We start from the raw sequence: 21,068 nt of genomic DNA, 5'->3' as shown, positions 1-21,068 counted from the left end.
GCTCTTCTGATTTGGGACACAAGAATATCTTAACCTTTTCTTTTAACAATATGTCTGGGTTTAGAGAAGGAGTGAGCCAATTCCATCTCCAAAGCCAGCTTGATAATTTTGGGAATGTGGGCGTAGTTTTTCTTACTGCTTCCTGCTGGAGGGGGGTGCTGTATCTTATGGGGACACAAAGAAAATTTTAGGATTATGGAGTAGTCCATTAGGGTGAACCTCTGAGCCAGTTGCCTTGAAACCATTCTGGATGTCGGATCATCTGGGCCATGGTGTCATTGGAGACCTTTCAGGTGGTCTTGGCTGATCAAACCTGATGTATCTTAATCTGGAACAAATCCATAGCCTCTGGCTTTCTGTGGAAACAAAAGCAGAGACTCCTTTCCAAAGCAACATATCCTTATATCCAAATTTTGAAGTCAAGGTACCTTTAAAATTTACATATTTGTTTAACTCAACAGCTTTTATGATCAAATCTTTTTCTGCAGTTAAAAATCCCAAAGACAACATAAACCATATTCTCTGTGTAATATCCATCTTTGTAAGACTGAAATGCTGCTGTGGCTGCTGGCTCCGCTCACCTCAGCTTTCCAACATGGCGGTGGTACAGTTTACCGCCAGCTCTGGGTCTGGAGCCATGTGTACCATCAACTCTCAGAAGCGGTTCTATGTAGTTAGAGTTTTCCTGCCTGGCCCAGTCAGGACAAATCTCTCTTACCCGCCAGTCCCACAGTCGCTCAGACCCAACCAAGAAAGCACACAGAAACTTACATTGTTTAGAAACTGTATGGCTGTAGCAGGCTGCTTGTTATCTACTTCTCTCTTAAATTAACCCATTTCTGTTAGTCTATACTTTGCCACATGGCTTGTGGCTTACCAGTGTCTTTACATGTTGCTTCTCATGGCGGCGGCTGGCCGTGTCTCTCCAGCCTTCTACATCCCAGAATTCTTTTCTCTCTTGTCCCGCCTATACTTCCCTGACCACTGGCCAATCAGAACTTTATTTACACAGAGCGATATCCACATTAGAAGTCTGTTTCTTTTTCTTTTCTTTATTATTCTCTCACATAGTACATCCCAACTGCAGTTTCCTCTACCTGTCCCATCTCCCCCTTCCCCATCCCAGATGTATCCCTACCCATCTTCCCTCAGAAAAGAGCAGGTCTCACAGGGATGTCTGTAGTGGGTAGCCATTCTAACTTTGATCTGGAAGTTCCAACCCCCATTGAGGCTTTGGTAATGCTCACGCCTACAAGGCAGGGCTGAGAGAGGATATTGAAGACCTGAGTTCCGAATGCCTGGACTCTCTTGGTTCCAGGACCCTGGATGCTGGAGGTAGACCCAGCAGAGTTCTCCAGAGAACAGCGCTGGACTGCCCCATACCTTTCCCAGACCCTGCAACCTACCTATTCCTTCATTTGTTAGTTACGTCACTAATAAACCTCCCTTTTAACTACGTGGAGTGGACTTAATAATTTCACCAATAGATGTCAGCCAAACATGGCATATTTTGCTACAATAAGAGCAGGTACACACTATCACATCAAGGCCAGACCCAGTAAGAGGAAAGGGGTCACATAAGTAGGCAAAATAATTAGTGACAATCCCCTCTCCCACAAAGACACCAAGCTACTCAGCCATAACATATATGCAAAGGACCTAGGTCAGACCCCTATAGGCTCCCTGATCTCTTTCAGATTCCATGAGTCCCAGTCAATTGATTTTGTGGGCCATGTTCTCGTGGTGTCCCTGATAACTCTGGTTCCTCTAATCCCCTCCCCTACTCCCTTTTCTGCAGGACTACCTGAACTCCTGCTTGATCCATCCTGTTCCTAACCGTACTACCCCCAGTATTCCCATGGAATCTATTCTATTTCACATTCCCAGGGAGATTTTTGCATCTCCCTTTGGGCCCTCCTTTTCACTTAGCCTCTCTAGGCTTATGAACCATAGCATGATTATCTTTTATTTTACAGATAATATCCACTTATAAGTGAGTACATACCATGTTTGTCTTTCTGGGTCTGGGTTATCTCATTAAGGATAATTGCTTTTCTAGTTCCATGCATTTGCCGGCAAATTTCATGATGTCATTGTTTTTAACAGCTGAGTAGTACTTCATTGTATAAAGATACCACATTTTCTTTATCCATTCTTCAGTTAAGGGGCATCTAGGTTGTTTCCAGCTTCTGGATATTATGAATAAAGGTACTATGAATATAGTTGAGCAAGTGTCTTTGTAATAGGAGATAGTATCCTTTAGGAGTGGAATAGCTGGATCTCTAAGTGTATAAATTTCCAATTTTCTCAAAAAATTGCCATATTGATTTCCAAAGTGGCTGCACATGTTTGCACTCTCACCAGCAAGGGAGGAGTGTACCAGACTTTTCCTTTTGAGTCACCAACCAGCGAGCTCCCAAGTCATGACAGAGATGTATTATTATTATGAATGCTCAGCCTAGTTTAGACTTATTTCTGACTAGTTATTTTAACTTAAATTAACCTGTATCTCTTTATCTACTTTATGCCTTGAGACTTTTTACTTTTCTTTCCTTTTGTATATCTTACATTCACTGCTTCTCATTTTGGGCTGGCTGGCAGCTACCCGGCTTCTTGCCCCAGGCATGTCTCTCTCTTTCTCTTCATTCTTGTCAATGTAGCAGGAATCTTAACAGGTCTTATTAATGAAATCAAACCTGAGGCCAGTTATTGGGGTGAATGCTGGAAGATCAGAGAGACAGAACAAGAGACAGTTTCCTCACCTCACCAGTTCCTCAGCTGGTCTTGTTTCCTCAGACTGCAAGCTTCTGTGTCCTCATCCCAATGGCTCTCAGCTGAACTGTGCTGCTCCAAAGCCTAAAAGCTTAACCAGCAAAATGCTTAACCAGCCAAATGCTTCTAGTTTCTGGTCTTCATGCCTTATATATCTTTTATTTTTCTGCCATCACTCCTTGGGATTAAAGGCTCGATTTCTGGGATTAAAGGTGTGAGTCACCATGCCTGGCTGTTTCCAATGTGGCCTTGAACTCACAGAGATCCAGAGGTATTTCTGCTTCTGGAATGCTACGATTAAAGGTGTGTGCTACCACTGCCTATCCTCATGTTTAATATTGTGGCTATCCTGTCTCTGACCCCAGATAAGTTTATTAGCCTACACAATATTTTGGGGAATACAATACCACCATATTTCCCCAGTTTTTGTCTAAAATTAAAAAAAGCTTATAATTAATACAAGAAAAATCATATCCAATAAGTATATACAATATACATAGTCAAGATTACATTAATGATGTCTAGTCCATTAACATTTGACAGATTCTGAAAAAAACTCCATTATGTATATATATGTATATATATATATATGTGTATATATATATATATATATATATATATATATATATATATATATATACATATATATATATATTGTCCAGTCCAGTAATATTTGATAAACTCAGACAAAAAATTTTCATTATTATCCTCTCTCTTTTCTTTTCATAATAGATTCAGTAGTCTACCTTTTGTCATTTTTATAACTTCCCTTTTTCTTTTTAGTGTAGATTCAATGATCTACCCATTTTTTCTCTTTTCTTCTCTCCTCTTTTTTGAGCCTAGATTTCTCCTATTTATTCTCTCTGCCCAGCAGCCCCAACTATCCCTTGATCTGCCTATCCCTCACTCTGACTAGGTATTGGCTGTTCACCTCTTTATTAAACCAATCAAGTGCCTTAGGCAGGCAAAGTAAAACAAATGCAACACATCTTTACATAATTAAACACACATCCTTACATCACTAAACAAATGCAGCATAAACAAATATAACACACCTTTGCCTGGTTAAGCAAATATTCCACATACTTGCCAGCATCAGCTATCAACTGTTTTTTTATATTAACAGAGAAGCCTTTTTCTAATCAACACAATCAACAAACATATCCAGGTTGCACATTGTGACTTCTTGATATCCTACATCATTTTAATGGGTTTATAGAGTAGATTCTTTCATTTGAATTTCATTGTCAACCAAATCCTCCCTTTTCTGTAATATCTGTGTGTAGTGGGTAGCCATTCTATTTTTGACCTGGAAGTTCCAACCCTCATTGAGGATTTGGTAATGGTCACACCTACAAGATGGGGCTGGAGAGGTGGCTCAGTGGTTAAGAGTACTGGATGCTCTTCCAGAGGCCTGGAGTTCAATTCCCAGCAACCACATGGTAGCTCACAACCATCTGTGATGAGAAATGGCGCCCAACATGTTGACAAGAGTTTCCACCTAAAACCTGAGAAAAAAAGCTAAAAACAGCTTCCTAGTTCTCTCTCTCAAGTTAGCAGCAGCCTGCTAGTTTGAGCTACTATGGCGGGTTCCTGGCATGTGCATCTGACCTGCAGTGTGGCAGCAGGAATGAGGAGTCTACAAGCAACACTTTACTCTGCTGCATGGTGGATTTAGTCTTTGCTAGTTTAAAAATAAATAAATAAATAAAAGGTTTCTAGGCTATGTGCTGCTTTGATAAAACTGCTTCTGATAGTTGATGGTACACATAGCTCCAGACCCAGAGCTGGTGGTAAACTGTACCACTGCCATGTTGGGAAGCTGAGGTGGGCAGAGCCAGCAGCCATAGTGGTGTTTCAGTCTTGAAAATGCTGCAGTTTAAAGCAATTGATTCACAATAAGACAAATTCAAATGGAACAAGACTTTAAATGCTTTACAATGTGTGTAAAAATGTACGTAGGCTTGAAAGAGAGAAAAAAAGGAATATATACAGTTATACAAAATAGTTTTTAAAAATAAAGTCTTTAAAGACACAGTAAAGGTAAAATAAAAATGAGCTATGTCAAGATGGATATTTCAGAGAATCTGAATTGTATTGTCTTTGGAAGTTTTTTTGTTTTTGGGTTTTTGTTTGTTTGTTTGTTTTTTGTTTTTTGAGACAGGGTTTCTGTGTGTAGCTTTGCACCTTTTTCTGGAACTCACTTGGTAGCCCAGGCTGGCCTCGAACTCACACAGATCCACCTGCCTCTGCCTCCCGAGTGCTGGGATTAAAGGTGTGCGCCACCACCGCCGGGCTGTCTTTGGGAGTTTTAACTGAAAAAAAAAAAAAAAAAGATTTGATAGTAAAAGCTGTTGAGTTAAACAAATATGTAAATTTTAAAGATACCTTGACTTCAAAATTTGGATATAAGTATATGTTGCTTTGGAAAAGAGTCTCTACTTTTGTTTCCACAGAAAGCCAGAGGCTATTAATTTGTTCCAGATTAAGATACATCAGGTTTGACTTATCCAGAGGGCCTGATCCAGCTGGGGGCTCCACAGCCTTTGGTTCATAATTCATGTGCTTCCATTCGTTTGGCTATTTGTCCCTGTGCTTTTTGCAATCTTGGATTCAACAATTCACGCTCTTGCAGACCCTCCTCTTTCTCGACAGTTGGACACCTGGGGCCTGGCTGAGGATCTCTGCGTCCACTTCCATCAGTTATTGGATGAGAGTTCCAAGACGACTGTTAGGGTGTTTGGCCATCTGATCACCAGACTAGATCAGATCAGGCTTTCTCTTGACCATTGCCAGCAGACTACAGAGGATATACCATTGAATAGCTTGATCTGTTTGGGAGGCATCCAGTCTGTGGGACCAGGATCTGTCCTTAGTGCATGAGCTGGCTGTTTGAAACCTTGGGCTTACACATGGACACTTTGCTCAGTCTGGAAGGAGGTGACAGGACCTGCCTGTACTGAATCTACCAGGTTTAAATGAATCCCCAGGGGTGCCTTGATCCTGGATCACATGGGAATGGAGAGGAGGGGCTGGGGGAAGACAGGGGTGAGGGGGGGAGGGGGGAGGACAGGGGAACCCATGGCTGATATATAAAATTTAAAATACATAATAATAAAGAAAAAAAAAGGTACATCAGGTTTGACCAGCCAAGACCCCCTGAATGGTCTCCAGTGACACCATGGCCCAGATGATCCAACATCCAAACAGTTTCAAGGCAACTGGCTCAAATGATACACTCTCACAGACTACTACATAATCCTAAAATTTTCTTTATGTCCCTATAAGTTAAAGCACCCCTCTCCAGCAGGAAGTAGTAAGAGAAACTATGCCCAAATTCCGAAATATATCAAGCTGGCTTTGGAGATGGAATTGGCTCACTCCATCTCTAAACCCAGGCATATTGATTTAAAAAAAAAAAAAGTTTAAGAGATTCTTGTGTCCCAAATCAGAAGAGCTTCTGGTGTAGGACAGAGAAAAACCAATATTTTTATTTAAATTGGGTTGATTACAAATGCAATCTCTTTCTAAAGAAGAAAAGGGGATATGATATAGATATAATAGGATAAAAGGGGAGATTAATGAACTTACTTTTAAAGAGCAACAACTTGTTTACATTGGTATAGATTTTAGTCTATTGGTACAAACTTAAAGTTAATTTTGTTATACTGTGTGTATATTTCTACTCTTGTTTAAGGTATTATGTTTGTACAGCTCATTTAAAATTGTAATGGATAATTAAAAATAGATTAATAATTAGTCATCTATGATAATCATACTCATAACCATGTTAGTTAAGACTTCTAGGAATACATGGATATATTTCAGATAGGTAGATAATCTTCAAATACTTCAAAGACTTACAGAATATGGCATTTAAAATATTTTAAAAATTTAGACTTTCTGGACAGTGAAACATGTCTGCTCCTGGCAACACTGATTTACTTCAGAGAGGAGGATGGGCATCGAAGATATAGAGTTTATCTTCACCTTGGCAAAAATAGCCATTTGGGCAAGAAACTGTTCTTGCCTGGACTGCTTGATCAACTGGACATGCAGGACCCATAGAAAGGTGATTACTGAACTTTGCTTGACAAAATGGTCTTCAGGTTCCTGCTTCACAGAGGAAACTGCCAGACATTCTACAGGGCACTGAGAAAAGTGACCAAGAGATTCTAGCCCTGTAGGCTAAAGACAGATGCCCCAACTTTACAAAGGAACATTAGGTGACTGTCCAAACTGCCATCTATCTCTGTCTACCCTACAAGACTCCCAAAAGTTGCTTGCATCCTTCTCCCGTTTCTCGGGTAATATTATATCCTTCTGAGGTCTTTGATGTGGTTGAAGACTAGATAGTTATAATTTCCTTAGTTGTGATAAAAGATAAGTTAGATATAAAAATCTTAGACTCACAAATATAAGATAGATGGGATATCTTCCTTAATATTGTAACTGTAATTCTTGCTTAATAATTGTTTTGTCATATGTAATTTTACTATGTAAAAGTTAAAACCTTCGTTTAAAAAAAAAAGCAAAGGGGAAGTGCTGTGGATATCGCTCTGTATAAATAAAATGCTGATTGGCCAGTAGCCAGGCAGGAAGTATAGGTGGGATAAACAGAGAAGAGAAGTCTGGGAAGTGGAAGGCAGAGGCAGAGAGAGTGGCCAGCTGCAGCCATGACAAATGAGATGTAAGGTACAGGTAAGCCACGAGCTACGTGGCAAGTTATAGATTAATAGAAATGGGTTAATTTAAGATAAAAAAGTAGATAACAAGAATCCTGCCATGGCCAAGCAGTTTAAATAATATAAGTATCTGTGTGTCCATTTTATAAGTGGGCTACCAGACTGCTGGGGCTTAGTAGGACCTGGAGAAAAGCTCTCCAGCTACATTTGTGCACTGGAATACAATTTAATAGCTTAATTTATTCATCCAACTTATCCATTATCCCAATATCAAACATAGTAGTTCACTTGCCAAAGTCAGATTCTTTGTTCTTCTTCTATGTGAATTCATTTATGTAGGTACTTTCAATAGATCAGATCTCAAATCTATTTTATTTCAAAATCTTCTCCCAATGACCACTGAAGTATTACAAAGCTGTGATGTTCATTATTTATGTTAGCAGCAATGAGTAAGATTTGGAAATTATAAGCAAATCTAGTTTCCATGGTAAACAGCTCATGTACTGCAATGCTCATTTTAGTCATACATTTTCAAAATTGGACAAACATCAAATTGCCTTCCAACTCCCTTCAATGAGCGCCAAATGTGGGATGTGAATGACATCAAAGTTCTCATTCCTCCTTCAGGCTTTGAAGTTCAAGAGAAGAAGTTAAGGATCAGTAAAAACTTAAAGCATAAATATATGAGAAATAAAAAAAAGCATATCAAAAGAAATGCTCTCTTTTACTATAAAGTTGTTGCTTATATGCATCGTGGCACGTGACTTTCCTCTCAGCATTTTTAAAAAGATTTGGGTTGAACTAATTCTCACTGGTCAATGAATATACTTGGAACCCTGAAAATTTTTTCTTATAAAGAATTCATAGTTTTTGCTTTCAGCGTTTGTTCTTACAGTATAAATGTTCCTGTTTAGTTTTGTTAAGAGAAACAAGAATCCCAACAGGCTGTACGTAAAGAATGTATTAGAAGTTTGAATACAGAAGAAACCAAAGAATTATGTCTATTTGCAAGAGAGAGCATATACAAAGCCCACAATGGACACAAAGTTATGAAATACAAGTACAAATTTAGAAAAGAATTGTAGTAAGTGTATGTCTTACCAATCTAAACATGCCTTGCCTAAGATTCTAATAGCTTTGTACATTAACATTTCTTAGTTTTAAAATGAATTTCCAAAATATATGTGATAAATTTAAAATGTTCATTTCCACATATGAGCTCCTTAATTTTAAGCTACAATAATAAAACATATATTAAAATATAAAATGGGCATTTTTTGTTTTTGTTTTTCAAGACAGGGTTTCTCTGTGTGGCTTTGCACATTTCCTGGATCTCGCTCTGTAGTCCAGGCTGGCCTCAAACTCACAAAGATCCACCTGGCTCTGCCTCCCGAGGGCTGGGATTAAAGGCATGTGCCACTCCCACCCGGCTATAGAATAGCATCTTTAATATATAGATAGATTATATAAGAAGTCAATCCTAGATTATATAAGAAGTCAATCAAGAAACTTAATCAGTTAATGTCAATCATTAAGTAAATATGACATGGAATAGATAGCAACAGAAATCTCATTGTATTAGTAATGAAATTATAATAAAAAATTGATGATAATGAAATTTAACTATTTAGTCAACAAAAATCCAAGAATAGAAATTTTGGAGGATGAAATTATGAATAAAAAAGGATTGGCAAAAGCAAAATCTTGTTTCTTAAAACTGAAAGAAGGAAAGAGAAAGAAATTGTACTGAATATTTATACATTTAAATGTTTATTGATTTAAAATGGATAGAAGTAAGCATTGTGAACGTGATTTAGGGTTAGAGTATTAAATCCTAAATCACACTAAACTACAGGACAACAAAATAAACTTTCAGGAAATCTGATTCACAGGTTCTTAAGTTTTACAAGCATCCTAACAGTGGCCATTAGTAGACAGCATGCTTACCTGCTGGAAACAATGATGTTAGAATGAAAGCAAGAATTTCTAATACTAGGAAATAAACAAATTTGGCCAAATGTGGAGAATTTTTACTATGCTATTCTTTATGAGGAAAATGACTTCTGAGATCCACACAGAGGCCTTGGCTTTGCTGTTCACCCCTAGTAGAAGAAGAGAAAGTGAAATTTTTCCACTGAAAACTGAGTTATCAGTAATAATCACTCCCATCCATCATTATTTATTGTCTACAATGTAATTTTCATTGTTGTTGATGGATTCAAAGTAGGAAGAAAAAAGAGAACTAGTGGGAATGCTGATTTATCTCAGAACAAAAAAACGGATATTTCTATAGTATATGTTGATGAAGATGGAACTGGGAGCCATGGAAGGCATTGTCTCTCATCACAGGAGGTGTTACTTGTAGCTAGAATGCTCTCTACATCACAAAGAGAATGATACCCAGTTATAAGCCACAAAATAACATGAGGCAGACCAGAAGGCTAGCATTTATGCTTCCATTTCAATAGGATAAGACAGGCAATTAGCAGAGCGACGAAGATGGGACTGAATTAGCAGAGGTCCAGATGGGCAGTGGCCTACCTTAGTTCAGAAGGTTAAGGACATCCATATCAAGGGGATTTATCAGTTGAGTCAATGTCTTCAAACAAACTTACACCCCAAAGCATGAGAGCTCCCAAGGCTGCCTATGGGAGAACCAGCAATGAAGCAACAACTGAGCCATGGGAAACTGAAGGTTCAAGAGCAAGAGCCCATTTGCTAATAGAGCACTGAGACCAGAAAAGAACCAGACAAGGAGATGCCTCTCCTCACTTTCCTGCCTGCGAAGCACATTAGTTTCTCTTAGACTGAGAAACCTCTGCAGTAACCAAATGCTTACCAAAATGAAAATCTGTAAGCATACAGCAACAACTAATCAAATACAGGCATTAGGGTTTAGTAAACTTCTCAAAGAGCTCAGCTATCAACATATGGAAAGAAGTTAATTCAGTCCTGGGAGCAAGATAAGGAAAACAATTTGACATGCAACCAAGTATCAAGAACATGACTTTTGCAATGGGAAAAGGAGCTCAGTTGTAAAGTGCTTGCCTAGAATGCACAAAGTCCTGAATTCTAGTTCTAGCTCCAAGAAAGCAGGTGAAGTGATACCAGGAATGCAGAGGCATGAAGATCAGAAGCTAAGGTCATTCTTGGCTACATGATAAGTTTAAGGCAGCTTGGGATACATGAGATAGTGTCTCAAAAACTTATCAAAAATCTTTTTAAAAACACAACTTCTATAATTATTATCAGAAAGATATTTTTGTTTTCTATTCAACATACAGTTGTTACTTGTTAACTCAATTAGAAATTTACATTTTAAAATATTGACTACTACTTCATTGCTTACTATGGTTATTTTCTTTAAAATGATACAGAATACATTCCTTACTAAAATATATTCCACAAGTTGATTTATTACTCAGCTTGCATTATTAAAATATCAACATTTGTTGTATTAGCTTATTTCAAAGTAGATTATTAAACGATAACTATATTTTGATAATTTAGAATAGGCTTATTAAATGTATTAAAATCAAACTGGGTGTTATGTAATGCTATACATGTCTCATGCATACAGGGAAACATGTACATTTTATAATGTCAGTGATCAGCATAGAATTTAGCTAGGTATATTTTAAGCTTATCTTTGACTTTACATTACAATGGGGTAGATTTGCAATATTTTGGACAAGTCCTTCCAATAAAAAAGAAAAGCTATCTATTAGGACACAAAAAATAGGTATTTCTACATGCATTTTACGATATGTTTATTGTATATTTAGTCTAGTTATGTCTTGTATGAAAGTAAGTTTTATTATACATTCATTGGGACCTCTTCATTTCCCATCTCTCAGATGGTACTCAAGTGTAGCATCTGCGTGGAAGGTCAGCAAACTCATGAGGAAGCAAGGTAGACATTATCAGTTCCACATTACAGAAGACTAAAGCACTAAAACTTTAGGTTAATTATCTCTGTGAAGTCTGAATATTCTTTTCTAATTATTTTATGACTACTAAATAAATTAATTTATTTCCAATGTACATATATTCAGATATTTTCCCACAATCTTTGAAATACATGAGTCTTTTCTTTTGGATGATACTATCATGGCTAATAAAGTATAACAAAAGCCATTTATTACACTGTTAATGTGAAAACTAAACCACAGTGAAAAGTTAATTATTTGTTTTAACTACACTAAGGCAAAATTGAAGTAATTAAATCAATAGGCTCTTATGACCAATATTCTAGAACAATGTTCACGAACAGCTAAATAAATTGAAGTGCTCCTTTATAATAATTTCACTTTTAATTCATTAGGCAACACACATTATATCTCTTCCAGATAAGGGACATTCTTGAGCTCCTAGTAAGATTTTTCCGAAAAAAAAAATAAATAAATAAATAAAAAATGTGTCAAAGGAATCTTAGAGCTGGCAGGTTGGACAGATAGGTGATTCTAATTGAAGCCAGACTAAAAGAAGTACAGCACAATGGCTATTATTATCATAAAGGTTGCAGTTGAGAATAGCTCTCTTATACTTTTGACCTTTCCTAGATCTGAAAAAGTCAAGAGGTAAATTTGAGGCTAAACAAGAAGGACATTAACTGTCTGCTCATATGCTGCATCTGGTTAAACTTCTTGTAGTGTGCTCCAGAGACTGTTTAATCCTATTATATTTATTTAAAGTTAAGATCACTAATTGAGTGAGCCACATATTACAGACGTAGTAATTATTATTTAAATCCTAGTTATCAGGTTCACAAGATACAACTTCTCATAATGACATCACTTTGAATAATATAAAACTGATTGTTAGAGAACATATTGTGATTTAAAGATGTCTTTTTCCATAAAAATATAACATTATGAATATTAAATGCCACATAGCCATGCAATTAAACAACACAGACACATACATGTAGCCATTGCAGAAAATGAAAGGTTTATATTGAAAGGAACAGAAGCATAATTTCTTTCTGTTCTAGTTTGATTTCTGTTGCTGTAACAAATACCAAGACCAAAAAAAAGTAGAGAACTAAAGGGTTTATTTGGCTTAGTTCCCAGTTAACTGCCTTAACCTCCCAGAGGAGGTTAAGGCAGCAATTCAAGCATCTAGTCACATAACATCCCTGAAGTCAAGAGCCAGGGAGAACAAGAACATCTTTGCTTACTTAGCCTTAGATAGCTTTCTCTTTCTATATTGTCTAGAACCCCCAATGTCATGCCCCCACCCAACCCCACCACCTCCACCTCACCCCACCACCTCCACCCCTGTCTAGGGAATAAGGCCACCTACAATGGGTTGGATCTTCCTATATCAATTAATAATCAAGACAATATAGCCCTTATTTGTGCCCACAGGCCAACTTGATCTAGATAATTCCTCATTAAAACTCTCTTTCCAGGTAATTCTAGGTTTTGTTAAGTTGACCTTTGAAACTAAACAGCACATTTTCTCAACTGATGTATTAAAATAGGGTTTCTCTACTGAAAAAGAGACAAATGATTTCTATTTAAGTTGAGCATTCCAGCACAGAAAAATGACTGTGCAGTAAACATAAGAAAGCCTTGATAAGAATTGTTAACTGTTCAAGGGAGCAAGTAAGTTACAGCTAACAATCATTTACTAAAGTGAAGCAGGGAATTATTACAAAAAATAAATAAATTTCTTATGGATGATTGTTTAAAATTCTGAGAGCATGGTAGGTGCTGGCAATAAACTAATGGCTTCCATGTTCTTAACTTCTCTCCTCTTCTGTGAGTGGCTGGAAAGTGTGCTTTACTTGAAAACCATTTCTACATGAAAGGCACCAGGGATACAGTAGAGAAGATAGCTGCAAAGAGACTTTCAATAAACTGACTAGAACACAGCAGTTTTCCATTTTCCAATGAGAATATAAAAATGATTATGTCAAAAAAAAAAGCTTTTTTGATTTAAGTATGACTATAGAATAGAAAAACATACTGGCATTTTGCTTTCTTGGAGCTAAAGCAACTGGCCTCAAAGATTGGATATACCTCCTCAGATGAGAATTTTATAATTTGAAACACTTTCATAATGGATTTAGTATTCAGAATTTAGTTGCTAATAATATTTTTGTTTTATTTTGTGTATTTGCTGACTTTTATATATGTGCACCATGTAGATATGTGGTGCCCACATAGACCAGAAGACGTTGAGTTTCCTGAAACTGTAATTATAAATGGTACTGAGCCACCTTGTCAGTGCTAGGAATCAAACCTTGGTCCTCTAAAGGAGCACAGATGCTCTTAACTTGTGTCATCTTCAGCACCATTTTTTAAATTTTTTATTTATTGTGTGTAGTGTGTGTGTGTGTGTGTGTGTGTGTGTGTGTGTGTGTGTGTGTATGTGTGTGTGTCTGTGCTCATGAGTGTGATTGTGGACATGTGCATTATGTGGTGTACATGAGGAAGTCAGAGGACAATGTCAGGTGTCAATCATCCCCACCTGCTTTCTCTGAGATGGACTCTCCTTTTTTTAAACTGTACCTGCCTAGCTAGTTATGAACTTCTCGGGCCTCTGCCTCCTACCTCTTCTGATGCATTGGAACTACAGCTTCATTCTACCTTGTTTAGCTTTACATGTACCTTGGGCATTCAAACTTCTCTCACTCTTGCATAGCAAATGATAGCACTGAGTCATCTGCCCTGCCCACTAATAATATTTCAAGTTAACCCTTTGTTATAGTGGTTACTTTCAGCTAGCCTTTCCAGTTGTCATTTATTTTATGCTGACCTTGTAATGTGGTTATTTTTAGAAGAGAGTACACTAACCCAGAATAAGAGGACCCTCCTAGCAGCCATCTGTGTTCATTAATTAATAAATGTGACTCGTCTGTGAAAACATTGATCTGAGAAGAGAAAATAGACAGAGTTGATAGATCAGATGTAATCGGGTAGAATAGTTCACTGGCCAGTCACTGCTGGCTGAGAGAGAAAACAGCAAAAACTTGGTGTCAAAAACTGCACCCATGAAGTCTCACCAACATGGCTGCCTATGCATGATCTGAACAAGAAGATACCAATCCATGTGCTAATGTGGAAAGGGAGAAAGTTCGTGAGGCCTAAACCCTAGACAAAGTACCATGAGACACTAAAGAATGAGAAGAGTGGGAGACGCAGTCAACTGGTGATGCAATTCAAATGGTCAGTCCTGAAAATACACACACAAGTAACAGTGTGGTGAATGAGTAGGCTGTATTTACATATTTACACACGCACACACACACCCTACCACCACCACCACCAACAACAACAACGCTGAAAGGAAAAGAGACCATGAATTTAAAATAGCAGCAATGGAGAGGGATGGTACAGGAAAGTATTTGGAGTGAAGAAAGGGAAAGGGGAAACTGTATAATTACATTATAATCTCAAAAGTAAAAAAATATAAATATAAAAATATAAAATTATAATCAAAACAACATGGGAATCTATCTAAACCTCTAAAATACCTAAGTAGTATGCAGCTCAAGAGGAAAAAGGAACAACAGCAAAGAAAGATTGCCACAAAAAGACCAGAAACTACATTTGGAAACATTGAAACACAAAAGCAAAGTCAAAAGATTGCCATAAAATAAATGACTAAATTAGAGCAATACAACATAAAGTCCCTCAACAAAAGTCTCTGGGATGTTAAAGGTCATTCTTTATGATCAGCTGCACTTCCCTCTGGATCTGGACTTTCTTGACCAGAGTAATTGCTAATAGCTTAAGAGCTGATCCCATCCTCAGACATTTACATTTTAATGAGGATTTGTGAAACTTTAAAAGCCTTCTAGACATAAAGTGTGCATCCCATTATCCAATGGCAGAATGTCAAACTCTGCTAAGGTTATTCCATGGCATAGCATTTCCCTTAGGAACCTATAAATGTGGCTTAACTGGAAACAAAGGGCCTGACACAATCAATCCATTTAATGAAGAAATTTAGGAGGAAATGCACATTATCCAAGAAACAAAGGTGAGATGTGAAGGGTGAGAGGAGCCTTAAGACAGCACTGAATAAAAGCAATTGCTAAGAGAAATTCAAAGCTTGCCTAAGTTTTTTATATTAATTTTTAATTTAATTTAATTTTACATTCCAACCAGTTTCCCCTCCCTCCATCTCCTTTCTGCTCACCCATCATCATCTCCTCTTTCTTTTCTATTCGGAAATGGGACCTCCCATGGATATCAACTCAACATGGCATATCAAGTTGCAGTACGATTAAACATTTCCCCTCCTATGAAGGCTGGACAAGGCAACCCAGTATGAGAAATGGGGGTCCCAAAGTCAGAAAAAGAGTAAGACATAGTCCCTGCTCCCACGGTTAGGAGTCCCACAAGAAGACCAAGCTACACAGCTGTCACATATATGCAGAAAGCCTAGTGAGTCAGCCCCATGCAGGCTCTCTGGTTGGTTCAGTCTCTGTGAGACCCTGTGAGTCCTCCTTAGTTGATTCTGTTGGTTCTCTTGTGGTGTCCTTGACCCCTCTGTCTCCTACAATCCTTCCTCTCCCTCTTTCATGGGATTCCTGGAGTTCTGCCCAATGTCTGGCTGTAGGTCTGTGCATCCATTAGTTGTTGGATAAAGCCTCTCTGATAACAGTTGAGTTATTCACCTATTAATGTAGCAGACTTTCTTTTCTAGTTGTATTTGGTTCTATCCTAGGTCTCTGGGCCACTCATCCTCTGGGTCCTCTTCAGGCAGTGTCAGGGATGAGCTCCCTCTTGTAACATGGATCTTAAGCTGGAATAGTCATTGGTTGGCCACTCCATCAATCTCTGCACCACCCTTCCCAAGCACATCCCATAAACAGGACAGACTGTAAATCAAAGGTTATGTGGCTAGGTTGGTGTCCTCCTGATTCCTCCACTGAAAGTCTTGCCAGGTCACAGGAGATGGCCAATTCAGTCTATTTATCCTCTGTTGCTAGGAGTCTTAGCTGGGGTCATCTTTGTAGATTCCTGGGAGTTTCCCTTGTAGTAGGTTTCTATCTCACCCCAAAATGCCCTCCATTTCCAGTTGACTCTTCCAGTACTCTCCTCCACCCCCCATGCCCCATCTAATACCTCATGTTTCCATCCTCACCCATCCACAGTCCACTCACAAATCCATTCTATTTCCCCTTCCCAAGGAGATTCAAGCATGTCCCTTGAACCCTCCTTGTTACTTAGCTTCTCTGGATCTGTCACTTATAACATGGTTATCCTTTACTTAACAGTTAATATCCACTGATAAGTGAATACATACCATGTTTGTCTTTCTGTGTCTAGGTTACCTCATTCATGATGATCTTTTCTAGTTTCATCCATTTGCCTGCCAGCTAATTTCATGTTGTCTTGACAATATAATCAAATCACTTCCCCCTTTCCTCACTCCCTGAAACTCTTCCCTTGCCCACACTCCCTCTCAAGTTGATAACCTCTTTTTTATTATATTTGTTACATGTGTGTTGTGTGTGTGTGTGTGTGTGTGTGTGTGTGTGTGTGTGTGTGTGTGTGTGTGTGTGTGTGTGTGTGTGAATATATAAATACAACCTCCTGGTTCCTTCCAGTGTAACTAGTGTATATATGATTTCAGAACTGACAAGGTTCTATTGGATAACCAGTTAGGAGCTCATCCTTGGGAGAGGCTAATTCTCCCTCACTCAGCAGTTCTTAGTTGTTTGTATTTCTTTTTCTAGAGGTGGGGCCCAGTGAGATTTTCTCTTTCAGTGTTAGCATGAATGTTGATATTATCATTGTCCAGGTCTTATTTAGGCAGCTATATCATTGACACTATGGATGTAGCTTCCCTGTCATTTCTTAGAGATATGGCCTCACAGCAGAGCTCCTATCCTCTGGCTGCATCTGGCAGTGTTCACTGATCCACAGGAGCAGAAGCTGTACTGTAGCTATATCATTTGGGACTATTGATCTCTGTAGTGTGACCTGTTATGGTTTTCTGCAATAGTCCCCAAAAAGAAGCTTCTTTGATGAAGGGTGGGAGCTACACTTATCTGTGGGTGTAAGGATAAGTTTTGGGATTCAGGCAGAAATTATGCTGGTTGGTATAGTAAAGCAATAGTAATAGATTCCCCTCTAAGATCTACGACCTCACTAGTCCCAGGTAGTTGGCTAAGTTTCTAGTACTGGGAGTAAGTTCCCTCATAATGAGTCAACCTGGAGTCCAGTTCCATAGCTAATAGTTATCACCCAAACACCAGTGTCCCTGTTGTACCTTTAGGAAATCATATTCTTTCATATTTGCCTAAATGTACACAGCATATAGATCCTAAATGAAGTTATGCCATTTGAGCTGACAATGCTTCCCACAAAACTGAGGACGACCTAACTAAAGAAATGTAAAATCTTCGTTCAAGTTGTTGGTCCAAGTGACTCCAGAACATCTGCTGTTCTTGCCCTTGATTGCCTCCCGGGAGTGATCACAAATCCCTATTGCTAAAGACATTACCTGTCTCAACACAAACAATTCAAACATGCTTTGAATTGAAAGCCTCCTTCCTTCAGTCTACCTTTCCTAGCACCAGTAAGTACTATATATGCTGTCAATGGAGGAAACAGTAGTCTTTTCTAATCTGTTCTAAGTGATGCACATTTGTTTTCTTCTTGCAGTTTTTGGGCCAACAATTTGGGGATTTTTTAAATTTTGAAGTTAAAATGCATAAGTTTCTAGTTGAATAAAATAAGCTGACTTCTTTTCTACCATTTTCTCCGTTGAGCTACTAAAATGACAGTAAAATGTATGAGCAAATACTGACACAGTGTGTCTTTCCCATGTGGACAGTGCAGTGGGAGAACTAGATGGAAACTGAAGGGAGAAGCCACAGATTTGGGTTGGCAGTCCAGAGGAAGATGCTTACACAGAACAGGGACACAGCAAAAGAGAAACCTCCAGCATCATAGAATCCAAAAGCTCAAGAGATTCACCAATTTCCTTGGATAGCAAATATTGCTACTATAACCAAAGAATGGTCTGCTTGTGGAAAGTCTAATTTTTAAGTCCAAGGGCTAGCACCTCAATGGTTAAGATCATTTGCTGCCCTTACAAAGGAGGGGTTCGGTTCTTAGCACCCACAGCAGCTCAAGTTCTGTGCCCTCCTCTGGTCTCCACAACTATCAGGAATCCATGTGATGCACATACATATATTCAGGCAAGAAAACATATACAAAAATAAAAATAAATAAAATTTTTATTAAAAATTCAAATTCCACATTACTTCCCTAAATCAGGTCACTAACATTTGCCTGTCTCACATCACACATAAATCTAAATTTTATTTCTATAGAGAACAAATAATAATATTATAATTTGGGGGACATGAGTTATAGTTTGGTGGCAGATGTAGTAATATGAAAACAAGCTGAGAGGAATTTTGCATATTCAATCTCCCTCTTCTGATTAGCTCCTCAGTTCTTTGCTTATAAACATTAGCACACCCCTGGGAAGATTTTGAAAAGAAAAATTCCTTAATGGAAACTTTTTCATAAAAGTAAAACAGAAAATATTTTTGAGTGAAAATATTTCAGAATAAAAAACGAAAAAAATATAGAGAAAGACTTGTTCAGAGAGGGGTCTCTGGCTACCAGGTAAGAACACAAGTTTTTACAAAGGAGTGTTCACACAGTGACCAAAAGATAACTCCTGAAAATTAAAAGTGAGATAGCCAAATATTAAAGGAGCAATTAAAAAGCGCTGACATACAGAATTACCGAAACCTCTCAGAAGGTGCACTAAAGGCAAAGACAGAACAAATTGTAAACTTAAGAGAAAGTTGAGCATTGATCCATCATGGTGCGAGCCAAGTGGTGGGAACTCTTAGAGAAAACTAAAAATTTCATAGACTCTAAGGCTAAGAGTTTTCAAAATGAGCAAGTTCACAGATGGCTCAATATGCAAACAGAGAAAATCCTTATTCATATCATTATATAATTTGAAACTGCCGCCATTATAGGACAGACTCAACTTCTTACAGAGAAGGTAGAAAATGGTCCAGTACAATAGTTAAGAATATAGTAACATTGTATGTCCTTTATATCAAAACAGAAACCATTTTATTAAAAGGAGGAAGGTAGGATGGATTGTTGAAGAAGACAAGATGGCCCAGTCTCGTGACTACACTATTTAGCACCAAATCTCGTCTAGAAATAGCAATGCCATAATGAGAGTGTACACTTGTAGAATATAGTGATCAAGCCAAAAAAATTTTAAGAGTTTCAAATTTCCCTCTGAGAAGTGGAAAATGGGTTTTAAAATGAAATACTCTTATTTTCTTTTTTTGTAGATCTAGTTGTCTTGCGAAACTGGGTATATATACAATTTTTATCTGTTTCTATTAGCAATACTAGCAATGTATTTTAAAAATACTTTACACTTACTAATTAATTTTCATGGACTCTGGGGAAACCTATATATGTAATATTTTATTTTTTAAGTTTTGAAAATGTTTGTCTTGACCCTCCCCACACACACACACACACACACACACACACACACACATTAAATCTAATTCTACTTATTATTCAAAACACTATTTATTCACAAAGTACAACTCCATAATATCTTGGCTCACTTTTTTTTCTGAATTTAGGACTTTCTTCATTCAGTAAATTTCTAACATTTCTCTCCTATTTATCTTAGAATATTTGTCTACTACTTGTTGCCTGATACTGTTTATAAGAAAGAATAACTTCTGTAAAGTACATTATTTAGATGGTTCAAAAGAAGATGATTTACATAAATCTAGGTCTAGTATCATCCACTGTATACACAGATGTGGGATGCTCCTGGCCTACAAATATGTACAACATGGTACTGTATGGAGTACTATGATAATGTAGTGCAATGATAAGGATTTATGTGTCTACAGTTAACTAAAAATGCTGTGTTAATATTTGATGTGAAGGAAAAAATGGGGGCAAGTGAGAGCATGGGACAGTGGCTCTTAACTGTAAAGGTATGGGGAGTTGAATTCAAATCTGCAGTACCCAGGATTAAGGGACAAAGACAGCTACATTCAGGGAGCTCCCTGGACAATCAGCTTAGCTGAACATAGTAAATTCACATTCATAAAAAAACCTTATATCCAAACATAAACTGAAGAACCATAGAGGAAGACTCTCGCTACTCTCTGTCTGCTGCATGCATACACACACTCACATATACACACTCACATACACATAATCATAGTATGCCATGTTTTCTTCATCAATAAATTATCCTTGTTTTTCTGTACCTTTTTATATTATAATCAATTATGAATTAGTAACCTTCAATTCTTTGTAATAACAGGCTTAAAAACATACAGTGTATAACTCTATGGACATGTTTTCTCTCATTATATCCTTATTCTACATGCTTTTCCTATTGTTCACATCTGAGACACAATCTCACAGCCTTTCTTCATAGAATTCTTGCATGACCAGCATCTTGTCTATCACTGTCTCCTGCCTCTACATGGACTATAAGTACAATTATAACCACATATGAACTCTCCTTTAGAATCAATACTTCTGTCTGAAATATTTAAAACAATTCATCAAGTTAGCTCTTATTTTCTTTTCATAAGTAAAAGTAGTATCCTCTAAAATATGGAAT

The 21,068-nt window shown here is 37.6% G+C and overlaps 1 protein-coding gene across 8 annotated transcripts in view; it reads left to right on the top strand.

Annotated features, from left to right (window-relative positions):
• Gria4 (glutamate ionotropic receptor AMPA type subunit 4) overlaps positions 1-21,068 on the top strand; it is a 375,087-nt gene that overhangs the window by 178,937 nt on the left and 175,082 nt on the right. The window lies entirely within an intron of this gene.

The sequence above is a fragment of the Onychomys torridus genome, chromosome 7, assembly GCF_903995425.1.
Source record: "Onychomys torridus chromosome 7, mOncTor1.1, whole genome shotgun sequence".
Lineage (NCBI taxonomy): Eukaryota > Metazoa > Chordata > Mammalia > Rodentia > Cricetidae > Onychomys > Onychomys torridus.
The sequence above is the reverse complement of the archived record's forward strand: the minus strand, read 5'-3'. Positions and strand labels throughout refer to the sequence as shown.